The sequence below is a fragment of the Lithobates pipiens genome, unplaced genomic scaffold, assembly GCF_037356315.1.
Source record: "Lithobates pipiens isolate NorthernLeopardFrog02 unplaced genomic scaffold, aLitPip1_a1.2 Scaffold_8, whole genome shotgun sequence".
In the NCBI taxonomy this organism is placed as follows: domain Eukaryota; kingdom Metazoa; phylum Chordata; class Amphibia; order Anura; family Ranidae; genus Lithobates; species Lithobates pipiens.
This window is the reverse complement of record NW_027507903.1, coordinates 136,065,600-136,085,548: the sequence shown is the minus strand read 5'-3', so window position 1 is coordinate 136,085,548 and position 19,949 is coordinate 136,065,600.

Sequence of the window (19,949 nt, the reverse complement as noted above, 5' to 3'; positions counted from 1 at the left end):
ATGCAGTATTAACACACAGTGTACATATTTGTGGAAAACAAAGCCTCTAAATACTGTTTTTTAGAGATCTTCAGGCCGGTCACGTGATTCCCTGCCACTTTTCCACTCCAATATACAGCAACAGTGGGGGGGGCAAGATGTCCCTCTGACTTCAGCCGGGGAGGTCATGTGACTGCTTTGCTGGCCGCTCAGCCCCTCCAGCTGTAGCCCTTAGATGGGGAGGAGAGCACCAGGAGTCACGTGACCAGCCTGAAGATCTCTAAAAAACAGTATTTGGAGGCTTTGTTTTCCACAAATATGTGTGTTAATGCTGCATAAAAGAAGGGGTGGCAGTGGAATGTTTTAATATTTACTTTAGAACTAATAGCGGCAGGATGGGGAGGGATGGGGCGGAGACGGCTCACAGAGCTGACAAGCAGGTGGCAGGAGAGGACAGAGGAGAACTGCAGAAGACAGAAGCACATAAACTGACCACGGTGTCAGGACTCAGCAGCCGTAATAAACCGTAATCAGTTTACAGGAGGGAGGGCAGGATCAGCCTGGTATTTCAGGTGAAAGAAAGGGCCAAATTACACAGCACAAGCACTGTGCTGTATAACATGGTTTAAAGTAAGAGGATTCTTTTCTTTTTTTTTTTTTTAGGGTTACAAACAGTTTAAGGAGAATTGATCAAATGTCTTAGGATTGAATATTCGTAAGTTAAAAAATGAGGGGTCCTCAGGGAGGACATAATCTGTACATTTTTGGGAAGTACTTTTCTCCAGAATTGAGTTAGTTTCGGACAAGTCAAAAATATATATTAAAAGGTCTCCCCTGTTCTCCTGGCACCTCCAGCATCGATCTGAAGTAGAAAGAAAAAGAGTATGAAGAACTGATAGAGTCCGGTGGCATTTTGCTAAGAGTTTAAAATTGGATTCCTGTATTCTGGTAGATATAGAAAATTTGAGGAAAAACTGGATAATACATCTGCCCTGATCCTTGTCAAAGTTTATGTTTAAAGCGGAGTTCCACTCAAAAGTGGAACTCCACTTGTTTGCTGCCTCCCCCCCTCAAGTGCCACACTTGGCACCTTTCGGCGGGGGGGAAGGTACCTGATTTTGACCTTCCTTACCTTCCTCTGCAGGGCTAGTTAGAAAGACTTCACTGCCAGTTTCCCTAACCACGAATGGCGGTGGCAGCACCCGAGAGCCAACCAGAACATTGGCTGGGGTGCTGACATCACGGGATCCCTGGACAGGTAAGTGTCTTAATATTAAAAGTCAGCAGCCACAGCTGCTGACTTTTAATTTTTTTGGTGGTGGGGCTGAAGCTCCTCTTTAACCACTTCAGCCCCGGAAGATTTGGCTGCTGAATGAACAGGCCTTTTTTTTTTGCGATTCGGCACTGTGTCGTTTTAACTGACAATTGCGCGATCGTGTGGCGCTGTACCCAAACAAAATTGACGTCCTTTTTTTCCCACAAATAGAGCTTTCTTTTGGTGGTATTTGATCATCTCTGCAGTTTTTATTTTTTGCGCTATAAACAAAAAAAGAGCGACGCTTTTAAAAAAAACACAATGTACTTTTTGCTATAATAAATATCCCCATTTGTTTTAAAAAAAAGCATTTTTTTTCAGTTTAGGCTGATATGTATTACTCTTTGCGCAAAAGTTATAGCGTCTACAAAATAGGGAATAGATTTATAGCATTTTTATTATTATTTTTTTTTTTACTAGTAATTGCGGCGATCTGCGATTTTTATCTGGACTGCAACATTATGGGGGACACATTGGAAACTTTTGACACATTTTTGGGACCATTGGCATTTATGCAGCGATCAGTGCTATAAAAATGCACTGATTACTGTAAAAATATCACTGGCAGGCAAAGGGTTAACACTAGGGGGCGATCAAGGGGTTAATTGTGTTCCCTATGTGTGTTTCTAACTGTGGGGGGAGGGGACTGACCTAGAGGAAATGACAGATCGGAATTCCTAGGAATTAGGAACTTACGATCTTTCTCTCCTTACAGAATAGAACAGGGATTTGTGTGTTTACACACACATGTCCCTGTTCTGCCTCTCGTGCCTGCGATCGCTCATGGCAAGCGGTCATCGCAACCATTGGCCACAAGCTTCGGCATGCCCACAGTGCAGCGGGCGCATGTCTGCTATCCCATCTAAAGGAGCCGACGTACAGCTACGACGGCTCGCGGGATTGTGCCGACAAGCCGCAGTATAATGACGACGGCTGGTCGGCAAGCAGTTACGTTACTCTCCCATTTCTGGATATAATTTGGTTTATAGTTAGTCATCAGGTGGAGTATTTAAAATGGAGTAAGTCAAGGAGAGTGTTTTATATGGCCTGTGACAGAACATAATTTTTCCAGGGGAGAAGTCTTAAGAAAATATGAGGAGGAGAATGTGAATAAAGAAACTGTTTAATTTGAAGAGCTTCCCAGAAGTCCAAATGAAATGGACCAGAAGCATGTGTATGGGAAGAGATGGAAGGCCAATGAGAGGAATCAAGGAAATGAGAGGCTTGGAAGCAACGGGAGTGAAGCAAACTACAAAATGGGCCATCTAGTAAACCTGGTGGAAAACGAGGGTTTCCTAAGAGAGGGTGAGGCCGCGTACACACGCGGGGACTGTTCGCCCAACTTTGTCCGTCAAACAGTTTCGGCAAACAGTCCGCTCAAAATTAGCATGGACGGACATGGCCACACACGACGGACGAACAGTTTGCTGAAACCGTGCGCGATGACGTGAACGGCACGTACGACGGGACGAAAAATACGACGTCCTATACACTGCATTATAACTTTCGGCGTGTAAATCCTTTCTGAGCATGCGCGGAACTTAGTTTGACGAACAAGCCTACACACGAGGGGACTGTTCGCTGAAACATGGTTTCAGTGGACAGTTTTTCGGAATTTCCGAAAAACCTTGTTCAGCGGACTGTTCGCTGAAACTGTCCGCTGAAAGCCCACACACGAGCGGACTGTTTGCCGAAACACTGTTCAGCGGACAAAGTTGGGCGAACAGTCCCCGCGTGTGTACGCGGCCTAAAGAGGAGAGTTGTCAGGAGACAGGGAAAATGCAGAAAGGATTTTTGCTCTGATTTTTAAAGTAGGGCCGATTATAGGGTGTGAAGGAAGAGATGATAGGAGATGGGTGAAACCAAGTGAAATTTCAAGTTGGAGATAGTTCTATATCGATCAAATTCATGAAGGAGATTAGGTAGTGAGAGATTTGGATTAGAAAAGGAGAATAACATGTCATCTGCGTAAAATGATACTTTAAATTTTGTGGGTCCTAACTGTAATCCAGAGATGTCAGGATTATGTTTGGGTGTCTGAAAGGGTTCTCTAGAGAGAGGGCTAAAAGAAGTGGTGAAATATATAAAAATATTTTAGGATTCCATATATACAAAAGCATAATACAGTAACCCTTCAATTTAAAATACCTACGCAATGTATGTGCATTCCTCAAATATGTTATCTTGTCAACATATATCGGTATTTAAAGTCAATCAATGATAAACCCAGGACTAAAGTAATGAGAAGCAGCCATAAACAAAGTACTCATATAATTTCAAGTAAAATGGTAAAACATAATGTATAACCAGAAAGATTAACCCACAGTACACATGTGACCACACTAAATTATACAGCATACGTTACATTGCACAAGCAATAAGAAACTGAACACCGGGCAGACCCAGTTACCTAACAAGATGAATAGCCAGCAGGCCAAGGTTCCACCTGCTCTGTAGTCTTAAGTCACTTTTTTGTATGAATGGGCATTCGTAAAAAAAAAAGTGACTTAGGACTACAGAGCAGGCTTATGTATTTTGAAACAGTTTTTAAGGTTTTGCTGATTTAAATATTTTGGAGTAACAATACTGTTTTATTATTTAATAAATTGGTTGCTATGGCCATATATTTTTTTTTTTTTTTAATTGTATGTGCACGACAAGATTTTCCCTCACCTTTTGTCTAACTGATAGAGAAAAAGAGAAATAAAAATGTATTCTCTAGTGTAGTGAGTAAATGTAGTACCTCACTCAGGAATTATTGGCTCTATCTGTTCTCGTACACAAATTCCCCCCAAAAAAGAGAGGGGTTTGGGACTTTGAGTGAGGTGCATAGTATACAGTCAGTAATAGGTATATATATATATATATATATATATATATATATATATATATATATATATATATACACATATATACACACACAATTAGAATTGGAATATGATACAATATCGAGCAGTAATGTCGAAAACACATTTTATTATTACAGTCTCATCAGCAATTATTAGACATGTGCATTTTTTATCGTCCGGATGCATTTTCGTGCAAATTTTGGGGATTTTCATGTTTAACAAAACGATAACAAACACGCAGAATCCGAAATCCGAAAGATCCAAAATAAAAAAATGCTTTATTTTCGTATCCATTATATTTTCGTTACGACAACAGTTTGATATAGATAGATAGAAGATTCAACGTGACGGTGACAATAGCGATCTGTGTCTATCGAACCTGCGGTCGAATGTGCCTAACCTAACTCTATTAGTCCAAAATTATTCGACATAGAGAGAAAAGATTCAACATTATAGAGACAATAGTAAAAGAGCTGTTAGTGGTCGCTGCTAGAATGGGTGAGGGAAGTAAAATGATGATGATAATGAACGTGTTTGGCTGATTGTAACCAAAAAGGAGGAGCAGTAAAATAGCTAGAACTTAAGTAGGCACGTACAGTCAACTTACTTTCACCTACGATTAATATTGTTCGACTTGAAGATTTGACGAAGCAGCTTAACCACTTTCAGACCGGACCAATTTGCTGGTCAAAGACCAGACCACTTTTTGCGATTCGGCACTGCGTCGCTTTAACTGACAATTGCGCGGTCGTGCGACGTGGCTCCCAAACAAAATTGACGTCCTTTTTTTCCCACAAATAGAGCTTTCTTTTGGTGGTATTTGATCACCCCTGCGGTTTTTATTTTTTGCGCTATAAACAAAAATATAGCGACAATTTTGAAAAAAACGCATTATTTTTTACTTTTTGTTATAATAAATATCCCCCAAAAATATATAAAAAAACATTTTTTTCCCTCAGTTTAGGCCGTTACGTATTCTTCTACATATTTTTGGTAAAAAAAAATCGCAATTAGCGATTATTGATTGGTTTGCGCAAAAGTTATAGCGTTTACAAAATAGGGATAGTTTTATAGCATTTTTATTAATAATTTTTTATTATTTTTTTTAACTAGTAATGGCGGCGATCAGCGATTTTTATTGTGACTGCGACATTGTGGGGGACCCATCGGACATTTTTGACACATTTTTGGGACCATTGTCATTTATACAGTAATCACTGCTATATAAATGCAGTGATTCCTGTGTAAATGACACTGGCAGTGAAGGGGTTAACCAGTGGGTGTCAGTGTAGGGGTTAAGTGTTCCTAGGGGTGTGTTACTAACTGTGGGGGGGTTGGGCTTTCATTTAGTGAACACTGATCTCTGCTCCAATCACATGGAGCAGAGATCAGCGTCACTAGTTGCTAGGCAGAATGGAGAAATGTTGTTTACAACGGCACTTCTCCACTCGGCCGCTCCGTGAGACGATCGCGGGGATGCCCGCGGCGATCGAGTCCGCGGGGTCCCGCGACCGGACTCACGGGGGTCCCGACCAGCGCGGGAGCGCGCCGCCGGCGGCACGCTCCCGATGGCAGGGCGGCAAATTTAAAGGGACGTACATGTACGCCCATTTGCTTGCCCGTGCCATTCTGTCGACGTACATCGTCGTGCGCTGGTCGGCAACTGGTTAAACATATGATCGCCACAAGCGGACATTTACAGTCAAATGCTTCGCCCATAGGCTATAGAAGAATTCTAATGTTGTTTGACTATTAATAATAATTAATAATTATAATTATTACTAGTCAAACAACAATAGAATTCTACTATAGCTTGTGGGCAGAGCTTTCGACCAGAAATGTACGATCGCGGTGTCGTACAGTTTAGCTGCTTTGTCGAATCTTCTTAGAACATCCGACAGACACCATAAGTCTTCAATGACAGATTCAACCTTAGTTAATTTGGATTTTCATAAGAATGCATTTTTAACCAAACAAAATAAATAAAAACAAATTTCGGGAGTAACTAAATAAATGTATTTTTAGAACGAAACAGAAATTCCAAAACAAAATATTTCAGTGTGCACATGTCTAACAATTATGTGTCCTTGATTCTAATAAGTCATTTGAGTAATAAAACATATTCTTCATAACTCAGCTAGATCATAACACACTAAAATGATGGGAATGGAATGGGAGCTGATTGTGTTAAAAAAAATCTCAATCTACAGTTGTAGCATTGGTCTGTGATTAGCAACATTTCGTATAGATGGTCAAATAATAAAACACATGATTCTACTAAAAGAATTTCATCCATGTGGCTCGACGCGTTTCGTGGAGTATATTCCACTTCCTCGGGAGCAAATGCAACTCTATAAAAAGTATATAAATAATGTTATAATCTAATAGTATACTCAAATGTAGGAAAAAGAAAGGGAGAGGGCGGGCAAGCCCACCAAAGAGGTGGGATCCCTACCTTAGTATGCTCAGCTCAAGGTTCAACATGTGGCCGTATAAAATGGGAATTGTCAAGGGGAATGGACAAGTTTCCCTTCACTTTTATTCAGATGACACATCAGGTAGAACAGGAAGTGAGGGGAAATCTCCTCTATGAAGTCACAGACACCATTTAACAGTGAGTGACAGTAAGCTCTAGAAATTCTAACCCTTCCTCTTTCTCTATCCAAAAAATTTTAAGTAACGTTTTGGCTTGAGTTGGAGTTTAGGCAGCCATAGGTCTGATAATGTAAGGCAATTATGTGAGCTTATTAATGTTCTTGTAATATTCTAGTGGCTTCATTTATTTAGACATACTGATTATCACTGATGCAGACAGTTAATAAAGGGTACATTTCTTGTGGTCACTTTATAGGTGACTATGTCATTCTGTAGCCATTGCGATTCTGATATTATGAAGTGTGCTTCTGTGTAATGAATATTTTTTAAATAGTACAGCTCATAGCTGAACTATCAGTGAAAATGATGTGATTGTTAAAATGCAGGTCATTTTTAATACCATTTTATCAGGGTTTCCTATAGCGAGGGAGAACTGCATAGATGGTAAAATAAAGCCATAGTTAAAGGAAAAGCTGGGATTGGTGCTTCCTTCTTGTACAGTATAATAGTAAAAACATATTTTCTGCTATCCTGTAATATAGATTTGATAAGAGGAACCCATTTTGTTAGTAAAGGTTACACAAAATATGTCTGAAAACACTTCTCAGCATACAGACACCAGCTATGAACATACAGCATCATTGGACCTGATTTTATAGTCATCTCATCCACTGTGGTCACTAAGGCCAAAGCTTTTTTTTTAATAGACTTGGGAGAGTAACTACTGTCACTTTTTATGCCTTCCATGAACCTATTAAAAGATGTTAGTTTCTGTGACAACACGACAAAAAATTAAGGGAGCAGTTGTCACTGGGAAATGAAGACACATACAGTAATAATAATATGAATGAGGTTCTATTCATTTCCTGCTTCACTGAAAAAAAGTGATTTACATAGTAACATAGTGAGTGAGGTTGAAAAAAGACACAAGTCCATCAAGTCTAACCTATGTGTATGTTTTTATGTCAGTATTACATTGTATATCCCTGTATGTTGTGGTAGTTCAGGTGCCTATCTAATAGTCTTTTGAAATTATCGATGCTCACCACTGAAACCACTGCCTGTGGAAGAGAATTCCACATCCTAACCGCTCTTACAGTAAAGAACCCTCTACATAGTTTAAGGTTAAACTTCTTTTCTTATAATTTTAGTAAATGGCCGCATGTCTTATTAAATACCTTTTTGCAAAAACGCTTTATCCCTATTGTGGGGTCACCAGTACGTTATTTGTACACTGAAATGATATCCCCCTCAAGAGTTTCCTCTCCAGAGAGAACAAGTTCAGTGCTCATAACCTTTCCTCATATCTAAGGTCATCCAGTCACTTTACTGTTTTGTTGCCCTTCTCTGGACTCTCTCCAGTTCCAGCACATCCTTCCTGGGGACTGGTGTCCAGAACTGGACAGCATATTCCAGGTGCGGCCGGACCAGAGTCTTGTAGAGTGGGAGATTTATCATTTTATCTCTGGAGTTAATCCCCTTGCAGCAGCTTGGCATTGCATGCTTTTGCTGAGCCTGTCATTTACTAGGACCCCCAGGTCCTTTTCCATCCTAGATTCCCCCAGAGGTTCACCCCCTAGTGAGAAGATTGCATTCATATTTTTGCCATCCAAATGCATTTTTTCACATTTTTCTACATTAAACCTCATTTGCCATGTAGTTGCCCACCCCATTAATTTGTTCAGATCTTCTTGCAAGGTTTCCACATCTGGAAGAGAAGTTATTGCCCTGCTTGGCTTAGTATCATCTGTAAATACAGAGATTGAGCTGTCAAATCATCCAGGTTGTTTATGAATAAACTCCATGGCAACGGGTCCCTTGCTGCAGGGGGCCCTTGAGAGCCCCATGTACTCTTCGATAGGAGGAACTGCAGGGGCGGCTGAGACGAGCTCCCTGATTGTCAGTCGATTCCGATTTCCGGCCCCTTTTTGGACTCCGGGCGCCTGAATTACATTGGCGGGGGGTGTTTTTGAAGAACCTGATTAGAGCCATAGGATATATTTATCCTAAGCAATAGATGCACTGCGTGTGCCATGCTTGATGCTCACAGTCCACCCAGATGTGTTAGAAAAGTGAATTAATATTCACTTTCCTAACACTGAACCGCCTCTCCACCAATCAGGTGTGCGGGTCTATTACCTGTCACCTGATTGGCTGAAACGATAGGTGCGGCTATTGGACGCCTATCAGGAGGAGAGGACAGGAGATGAGGACGGCAGGAGACGCATTGGAGGACCCCACTCATGGCCATCACCCGCTGCCCCACTGAGACAGGGTAAGTGCCGGGCAGACGGCGAGCGGCTGGGGGGGGGGATTCACAGTGGCAGCATTCGATGACACAGTTGCAGCATTTGATGGCACACTGGCAGCATTTAATGGGCACACCGGCATCATTTGATGGGCACACTGGCAGCATTTGATGGGCACAGTGGCGGCATTTGATGGGCACAGTGGCGGCATTTGATGGCACAGTGGCAGACTTCGATGGGCACACTGGCAGCTTTTGATGGACACAGTGGCAGCGTTTGATGGGCTCAGTGGCAGCGTTTGATGGGCACACTGGCAGAATTTAATGGGCTTACCGCCATAATTTGATGGGCACACTGGCAGCATTTAATGGGCACAGTGGTAGCATTTGATGGGCACAGTGGTGGCATTTCATGGCACAGTGGCAGCATTTGATGGCACAGTGGAGTCATTTGATGGCACAGTTGCAGACTTCGATGGGCACACTGGCAGCATTTGATGGCACAGCGGCAGAGTTTGATGGGCACAGTGGCAGCATTTGATAGGCACAGTGGTGGCATTTTATGGGCACAGTGGCGGCGTTTGAGGGCACAGTGGCGGCGTTTGATGGCACAGTGGCTGCAATTGATGTTTATTTTTCTGAATTTTTCAGTTTGCTTGCGTCCCCCTAAATATTTTGAGCACCAGCCGCCACTGGTTTATATGTGAGTGCATATATATATATATATATATATGTGTGTGTGTGTGTTTATATATATGTGTGTGTGTGTGTGTTTATATATGTGTGTGTGTGTGTTGACATGTTTGTTCATAGTACCAGCAAAAAAAATGCTGTTCCTCCGAAAAGCGACCCATGCTCACAGCTTTTCAGAGACATTTGACAGCTGGTAAAGAGGCAATATGTTGCCTACTGACCGCTTGTTTTAACCCCTTAAATGCATCAACGCTATGCTGCAACTGCATGCAATGCACACAGTTGCGGAGTGGTTGCAGTGCAGCCCCATTCACCTAGGGGTATACTTCAAGGGTGACTGGAAAAAGATTGAGAAACACCGACATAGAGGAACTCATCTCTCCATTTTCCTCCTGCAGCCGCTGAATGCCTGCGAGAGGGAGAGGAGGAGAAGCGGGGGGGGGGGGGGGATGGAGAAATCGGTTCCTTTATAAGCAGCCACCCACTTGTGACCGGGCCCTGTTGTTCCGCCATCGGGCTCTGAGAAAAGAGCCCTGTCTAGGGGTCAGGGGGGCCCTCCATGGTTTATTGCATTGGGCCCTGAGGGTTCTATATACGCCACTGAATAAACTAAATAAGACTGGTCCTAGGACAGAACCCTGGGGGATCCCACTTTCCACCCCTGACCATTCCGAGTACTCCCCATTTATCACTACCCTCTGAACTCGCCCTTGTAGCCAGTTTTCAATCCATGTACTCAACCTATGGTCCATGCCAACAGACCATACTTTGTACAGTAAACATTTATGGGGAACTGTGTAAAATTCTTTTGCAAAATCCAAATACACCACGTCTACAGGCCTCCCTTTGTCTACAGTGCCTTGTAAAAGTATTCGACCCCCCATTTTTTGTGTTTTTTTGACTCACAACCTGGAATTAACATGGATTGTTTGAGAATTTGCATCATTTATTTTACAGAATATGCCTAAAACTTTGAAGATTTTTTTTTTATTGTGAAGCAATAGGACAAAATAACAGAAAAAGTAAATGTACATAACTATTCACCCCCCTAAAGTCAATACTTTGTAGAGCCACCTTTTGTGGCTATCACTGCTCCAAGTCGCTTTGGATAAGGCTCTGAGCTTGCCCCATCTTACCTCTGGGATTTTTGTCCATTCAGCAGGAGCCCAACTTAATTGAGAACATGGGTCAGAACAAAGCCTCAGCTTTCTGGTTGGACAATAAATCTGCAGCAACCCATTTTTGAGGTCATTACTCTGCTTTCCTCTCCTGTCAGCATGTTCCCCAATGGTGGCCGATCCATAAGGGGCTCAGGGACGTCACCCTCCTACTTTGCATCCACCCCCCTAGTTTGTATAATGTAACCATAGAACAATTTATTTTTAAATAACATAATATGACTAATATGTTTTAACATCTTAAAGGTAAAAAAACGTTAGTCATATTATCATTTATTTTAACATTAATCGTTCTATGTGTGCGGCTGTGCACTATGTGGGGCACCAGACTAATAGGTTTCGATTAGGTCTGTCATTTTTTTGCAAGGACGTTATTAGAGCCTGAGCCTCTAATTGGCTTGTTTCATGTTGTCCTCGGGGCACAGAGCAATGTGCCCTGAATTCTCCCACTTTGTGACTTTAGCGAATCAATATTCACCATCGGTTTCCATCTTCTCATCCCGGCCAATCAAGGCAAAAGGCTGAAGATATGAAACCCAGAAAGAAGACTAAGCCCTTGTACACACGGTCGGAGATTCCGACAACCAAATCCGTCGGATTTTGTCCGACGGATTTTGTCCGAAACTGTTGTATACACACGGTCGGACAAAGTTGTCGGAAAATCCGTCGTGATGACGTTATTTTGTTATGACAGGACTATGTTCACGCTAGTAGCCAATAGCTTTGGTGTAGGAATTTTATCTGAGCATGCGTGGCACTTTGTCCGATCGGAATTCTCTACACATGATCGGAGTATGTCCGATTGGAGCATTTTGTCGGAAAATTTTACCGACATGTTGGAAAACTTGGTCCGTCGAATATTCCGACGGAAACAGTCTGAGGTAGACCACACACAGTCGGAATATCCGACAAAACGGTCCGATCGGACACATTCCGTTGGAATCTCCGACCGTGTGTACAAGGGCTAAATTAACATGGATGCCACGGCGTCAGGTATCAGGGGAGCTGTGACCACTGGAGTGCTCAGTTTGTAGGGTAAATGTGGACCTGAAGGGGTTTGTTCATGCCCCCTTCCCCAAATTTTGTTGCACCATCCACCACTGATGTTTACTGTTAGCACATGTGCATGCAGAAAAGTCTGATTGGCTGCTAATGCTACCTCTCCCTTTTCCAACACAAAATATTGCCATGTAACTGATAACAAGAGGATGCTACCAAGACAATTTCAGGTACACTAGTTGCATTTAAAAATACAGTTAATGTTTTCTTTTGATAAAAATATTACAGCATTTTTTTTTATATATATCAGCCTAGAGATACACCTGAGCTAAATGATAAATGCCCTACAGCTGTTCTTTAAATGATTGGGCAGTTATGATTTCATATGTAAGACTTTCACATGATCTCCATTCATCAAGATTAGTTTGCTATAATATTACTGTAAATAGACTAGAATAAGTGTTGTCCCCACCAATCCTGTGTGGTGTTTGGTATGTCTACAAACCTTTTATAGAACATATAAGTAAGCAGTGTGTTTGTATTCTTGCTCAAAGTTATTGGAAGAAAAGACCTCAGTGAACATGCATCATTCAACAAAATATACATGGAACAGAGGTATAACAAATAAGGGAAAGAAAAGTGTATGCCACATCCTTATCGCATAATCAGATTCCAAAAGCCACATCCTACCCTGGAAGGGCACATTTTACCTTGATTTTTAGATCAGACCCATACCCATAAGCAAAATAATCCATATTTGTAAAACATTTCACAGAAATTATTGGTGCTATTTAGTGGTGCTAATTAATCAAGTGAAATCCCCCTTTAAATATTTAGGCTGTAAAGAGTATAATATGAAAACCAACTGGGCAAGTGGTTGGGTCAGACTTTTGACACTTTTTGATTATTTTATATACAGAACAAAGCTCACAACTTTTTGTAGGCTTTTCTCATAAAATAGAAAAAAAAAATGCACAAAAAAGTTACATAATTTGTGGTTGTTGGTTTTTAGTAACTATGTATGAAAAAGATGTGAATGTGCAATATACAGTGTATGTAAAGCACTGTGTAATTTGACAGAGCTATAAAAGTACCTGTAATAAATAAATAAATTCATATTTTGAGGATCAGTTAAAGTGGTATTAAACCCAAAAGCAAATATTTATTAAATTGTAGATTGCCAGGTTCTTAGACTATATAGACATAGTCCACTATGTTTCTTTTTTAGGCTTTCTTTCTTTTCTTTTCACCTGGTGATCATGTCAGTACTTCTGTTGTTTTTCAGCAGAACAACCAGTTCTTCAGATGTATTAGTAAAATGGCTGAGGCAGACCATTTAACTCTGAGCCCACGTACACATGGTCGAAGATTTTGGCAACCAAATCCGTCGGATTTTGCCCGTTGGATTTTGCCCGTCGGATTTAGTCCGACGGATTGTGTCCGAAACTGTTGCATACACACGGTCGGGCCAAGTTGGCGAAAAATCCGATCTTTCAGAACGTGATGACGTAATTTCGTTACGATGGGACTACATTCAGGCTAGTAGCCAATAGCTTTGATGTAGGAATTTGATCTGAGCATGTGTGGCACTTGGTCCGATGAAAATGCTCTACACATGATCGGATTAGGTCCGTCCGTCCCAGTTGGTCGGGAAATATTTCCAACATGTTGGAAAATTGGGTCGGACGGAGATTCGGACGGCACGACACGGTCCGATAAGATTCATTCCGACAGATTCTCCGACCGTGTGTACAAGGGCGAACGGGGTTGCAGTCAATAGTCAACTTTTATTTATTTATGAAAATAAAACCTATATTCCAAAAGAAAAAAAAACTGTTGCGTTAACTCTGTATAAAGTATAAGCTGGAGTTTAGCTTTAATATGTTAGTGTATTTAAATCTAATATTACATCTAAACCTCCCCCAGACTGGCAATGCTGCTGTCCAAATGTGCCTGCTGTGCTAATTCATCCAGAGTGGAGGCACTCTACTACAGGAGGTGTGCTATTAGGTAAATCATCAGGTGAAAACAGAGGGAAAAAGTCTAAAAAAATAAAACAAATGCAGCCACCACATCTAATGAGTGGTAAGCTGCAATATATTACAGTTTGTTTTTTTTGGCTTATTATGGATTTAATGTCACTTCTGAAAAGCTGGACTTACTATTCTATTTGGGGTTAGCGTAAGCATGATGAGCAATTGTTGCTGTACTTTAAATAGTACAATGTAGTTATTATTTGCAGGTCATTGTGATCATTTGGTGATGCATTTATAATGTAACTTAAGTTAAATGAGAAATAACCTACACTTGTCACCTCTCTGCTCAAGTTTTGGGTAAATAAAATAAAATAATGTTCTGATGATATGTCTCCTATGATTCAATATTTTTCGAGAACACATAGCACTTTATAAACAACATACTTTTTAATTATCTGTCTGCTCACAAAATTTATTCCAAAACTTAGTTACCCTGAAGAATGAAGTTATTTCAGATGTACAGTAGTTGCTAAGGCTCAAGCTATACAGGCAATTTTAAAGAAGAATTCCAGGTATGATTACTTTATATATACTTGACTACATTGGTCCAGCTTGGTTCAGTGGTCCAGCCTGGTTTATCTGTCCAGCCAACATTGCTACTACACACAACTCTTCTATGTTACAGCACTGGGTAGGTGCCATGTGTTCCAGCTGCTTAGCAAACAGTCACTACTCTTAGGGCTCATTTACACTTGCTTCGGCTTTAACACACATTAAGGGCAAGTTTACACTTGCTTCAAAACAAAGCTTCGGCCAGGCTTTGTTAAAGCTCTCTGAATGCCAGTCAAAGATCCTGTCACTAAATAAAATGGTTAGCTTACAGTCCTGTTTACACATTGCTTTTGCTTTGCTTTGCTTCAGCTTTGAATCAAAAATTATACCCCATCATTTCTGTAATAGATTAATTCCTTTGATTGCCAGCTCCATTCAGTAGCCAAAATGCATTGTAGTTTTCTAAAATACCTCAATAAGAAAATATACTACATTTTGACCACTAGATGGAGCAGATGATTATGGAAATTAATTTATTACAGACATCATTGCCAAAATTCAGGCATTCTGCATTTATGTGCATGTCAATGTCAATTTAGACACTAAAAGATGTGGTCTCCAATATGCTGTTGCATCAACGTCAGAATGGAACAGTTTATATGCGGTACTAAAATGCTCTTTCTGTATAAAATGATAGTAAAAAAGGTAAAAAAAACAAATACTCATAACAACTAATACACATTGGCATTTGGAAGGTTGCTTTAACTGACATTATATGCAGAAGTTCATCCCTTTCATCTGCAGATAAATGAAACAGAATAGAGCTCTGTGTACACAGCAACTCTGGCCTTTGTTAATTAGTGCCTTAAAGAGGAAGTAAACCCTAATGGGTTTACTGCCTCTTTGTCTCCCTGCAAAGGTAAAGCATAATGGGCTAGGTTTGGTATTCGCATCGCATAGTAGCCCATTATGTGTCACTTACCTGACACAGGAGCCAGCGCTGTCTCCTGTAGTCCAGAGCATCCATCTTCTTCCGGGTATCGCTGCTCTGGCCACTCACAGCACTGAAGCAGCGATGACGTCACTCCCGCTCATGCGCACGGGAGCCGCCACTAATGGCATATCGCCGCTAGCAGCGGCATGCCGCTAATGGCGGTAGTGCGCCTGCGCGCCGCTGTCTACGGCTCATGCGCCGTAGACAGCTGGGACTGTCTTTTAGTAAATATCTCCTAAACCATGTAGGTTTAGGAGATATTTCTTGGACCTACAGGTAAGCCTTAATCTAGGCTTACCTGTAGGTCAAAGTGGTTTGTAAGGGTTTACAACCACTTTAATTAGAGCAGGGCAAAAGGGCTGAACATGCTATACACATCCTGTGCACCATGATGACTTTCTCTGGGTGTGTGTAGCATGCCCCGTACCTCAAACTAGTTAAATCCACTCTGGTCACATAAGTACCAACTACAAATTTTATTCAAGCAACAGTGTAATGTATTTCCATTACTGTGCAAATGTTTAGGCAGGTATGAAGAAATGACGTAAAGTAAGAATGTTTAAAATAAATAAATATATATATATATATATATATATATATATATATATATATATATATATATATAAAGGCCAGTATGGTGGCCTGGAATTATGGGAGGAGCCGGGTGGGGTATATAACCAGCCCGTTCGCCTGTCTTCCTTGTCGGTTCCGGTGCGCGATATCTGATACGTCAGAGATCAAGGGCCGACTGTTCGAGACCATTCGAGACCATTCGCAGTGAGTTGTGTTTGTGAGTTCCTGTGTTTGTTAGTCCCGATCGTGTCCGTGTTGTCAATTGTCTCGTCTTTCTAAAGCGTTCGTGTGTTTTCGTCTGAGTGTTGCATACTCTAAGGCCGCGTACACACGGGCGGACTGTTCGCCCAACTTTGTCCGCTGAACAGTGTTTCGGCAGACAGTCCGCTCGTGTGTGGGCTTTCAGCGGACAGTTTCAGCGGACAGTTGGACGGACAAGGTTTTTCGGAAATTCCGAAAAACTGTCCGCTGAAACCTTGTTTGAGCGAACAGTCCGCCCGTGTGTAGGCTTGTTCGTCAAACAAAGTTGCGCGCATGCTCAGAAAGGATTTTCACGCCGAAAGCTATAATGCAGTGTATAGGACGTCGTATTTTTCGTCCCGTCGTACGTGCCGTTCACGTCATCGCGCACGGTTTCAGCAAACTGTTCGTTCGTCGTGTGTGGCCATGTCCGTCCATGCTAATTTTGAGCGGACTGTTTGCCGAAACTGTTGGACGGACAAAGTTGGGCGAACAGTCCGCGCGTGTGTACGCGGCCAAAGAAATTTCCGTTGTCATACAACACATCTGGGCAGGCTGTCGCAGGTAGGGCTTCGGCACCCATTTCATTTAATGTTTTCTATGTCACTTAATCACGTTATCCTGAACTCACGAACCTCTCACTTTACATTTCACGAATGTTTTAATCATGTCACCCTTACTTGCTACCTCATGTCACTACTCGAGAGAGAGAAATCGTTATCACCTATTCATGACATGTCGGTCATGCCACATTTGGCACTTCATATCGTAGGCTTACATTTCTAGTCGAAACGACTCCCCAATCATTTCTAAAATGTTTAAATTGTTCGAGTCATTTCGAAAACACAACCGGCTGGTCGTCATGTCGAAATCAAGCAGTCCGGTTCAAATTGATTTCGAATCGTCTCATATCGTTACGAGTCGTCTCAAACCTTGTCGGGTCATTTCAAATCATTTCGTATCGTTTCATATAAATTGAATCATTTCAAACTTTCGTTTGAATCATTTTGATCATTTCATAGCATTTCGAATCAGTTCAATCAGTGTCATGTCATTTCGAATCATTTCAAATAATGTCACGTCCTTTTTCCGAATCATTTCAAACATTTCATATCATTTCGAATCATTCGTTAATTTCTGTCACTTACTGCGCTCCGGTTCGAATCCTGTCGCATCCCCGATGCACCGATTCGCTCCGAAGTGCCTCAGGTTTCAGCCTCATTTCGATACATGCTCCAGAGACGGAGTCACTCGTAGGTTCAGGCACAGTCCCTGATTCCAGTCTTTGTCATGGCATATCATTTCTGTCACTTATTACGCTCCGATTCGAATCCTGTCGCATTCATTGATGCACCGATTCGTTCCGGTGTGCCCAGCTGTCCACGCCTCATTTCAGTACATGCTCCAGAGACGGATTCTTTGTTACAACCATCAGTCCAGTCGTTGATTCTTGTCTCTGTCATGGCAGGTCATTTTTGTCACCTATCATGCTCCGATTCGAATCCTGTTGCATTTATTTAATGCACCGATTCGTTCCGGTGTGCCCAGCTGTTTACACCTCATTTCTGTACATGCTCCAAAGACGGGATTCATTTTTCATTTCATGGGCTCACCCTCTGATTTTTGTCTTTGTCGTGAGTATCATTTCATCTCACCTATCACGCTCCGGTACGAATAGTCACACCTGTGTACCAAATTCGTCCCGGCGTGCCCTAGGACAGGCCTCATTTCAGTACATGCTCCAGAACCCGTTTCGTGCTCGGTCGCAAGATTGCGGCATGACGATCCGGATCTCTGGCATGGCAGATTCACTCATTTCACTGTCACGTACCGCTTCCCGGTTTGAATCCAGTTGTTTTTTCAATGTTTTGATTCCGGCCGGGGGGCCTTGCTCATCGGCCTCATTTCACTAAAGTTGCCCCAAAATTCAACACATGCTCCAGAGTTCGGTTCGCTGTCAGTTGCATCTGCGACGCAACCAAATCACATCTCTGTCATGGTAGGCGTTTCATTCAAAAAGCAACATTTCATTTGCTTGTTTGTCTCATTTCATTTATTTTCATTTTCATTTCTAAATCTCACCTCCATAAAGTCACTATTTAGCTAGCCATCTCTGTTTAGGTGTTGAACTCTCAAACAAACTTCACCTTCATGTCCTCAGGTCAGTCGAGTTTTCAGTAGGTCCACCCTGCACCTGGTCGGACGGTGCCTCCTTAGGTAAGAAAAAAAAAAAACACATCTGTGAAGGATACGCACATGAGCGGAAGCATCCTTCTCGTCAAGCATGTATGTCTTCAGGAGTCGCCAACGAGTCTTGTAATCCATGTCACCCTTATGTAGGTTCCGCTTAGAAGAAAACCCAAACCCAAGGACAAGTAGGCTCGTCTAGGCCTGGATTACGCCACCATGTCCCGGGCCGGCAGTGAGGATCTCACAGCCCCATTATCTCCATCTCTAGTCTCAGAGAGTGGCAGCCAGCGGTCCCCCAGAGCATGGACCATTCCCAGACTGACAGCTGAGCTGAGGCGCAGAGGTGTACCCTTTCCGGCAACAGCCAGAAAGGCCGAGCTTTTCAGGCTCCTCTTTCCTCCCCCAGCTGTGGCAGAGGCTAGCACCCAGCAGGCCTCCCTGGGCTCTATAGCCTCTTCAATTTCGCAGCTACATACCCTGGTATCTTCCCTGACGACCTCAATGTCAGAGGTCCAGAATAGGGTGGCCCTTCTTGAGACCCGCCCGCCCGTTTCTCCTCCAGTACCAGCAGCCCAGGCAGTGACTAGCCCACTCGCAGGTATCACCGGGTGTACGTCAGTTGTGTACCCTTCTCATCTGGTATCGGCTAACATCAGGAAGGACATCCTAGAGGGCAAGGACATCAATCTGGCTTCTCTACTCATCTCCATCCACGAGCTTGCAGAGAACAAGGCTTATACATGGGGGGACGTGTCAGTGGTCCTCAAAGCCAAAGCCCCCAGGCTGGACAGAAAGCTTTCGGTCACCGAGTTTACGTTGGCCTTCGGCATGTTGAGGGATATCATCTGCTCAGCCTCCCCCAACAGGAGGGAGGAGCTGGATCGCTACCTCCATGTAATAGTAGATCTAGGTTACAAATATGGCGGTTTTTCGTTTTACGACTACCACCGCTCCTTCTCCGCTAAAGTGGCCCGCCAGGCTCTTCCAATTCCAGACGCCTACTGACTGGAGCGTCATGGATACAGAGCTATTTTGCCGCCACTTCGCGGGTCTACGGTCTCCCCTCTGTGCGATTTGCCAGTCGGCTACTCATACCGCGACCTGGTGCGCTAACTCACTGACAGCCCGGCCCTCAGACAATCCTTCTGCCTCAGGTACGGCTCAGGGCCCACAGGCCCTGGCACGCCTGCCGCAGACAGATAAATTTGGGCGCCCGGTCAAGACCTTGGGAGGTGCAGCAATCTGCAACAACTACAATAGCGGGTCATGCAATTTTAGTCAATGCAGGCTGCTCCACATATGCACGCAGTGTCATAGGGCTCATCCCAGGCTTATGTGCGAGGTCAAACAGTTTAAGAAATCTTGACTGAGCCGGGTCGACGTCTCATGGCTCAGCATCTACCTTACAGCTCATCCCACTCCCTCACTGTCCGTCTACCTTGTTCAGGGCTTCACTCAAGGCTTTCACACTGGACTTATCTCTCTCCCTCACCTCACGCACGAATGCCGGAACCTGCGGTCAGCAGCTATGGATGAACGAGCCATTGACCAACTCCTACAGAGTTAGA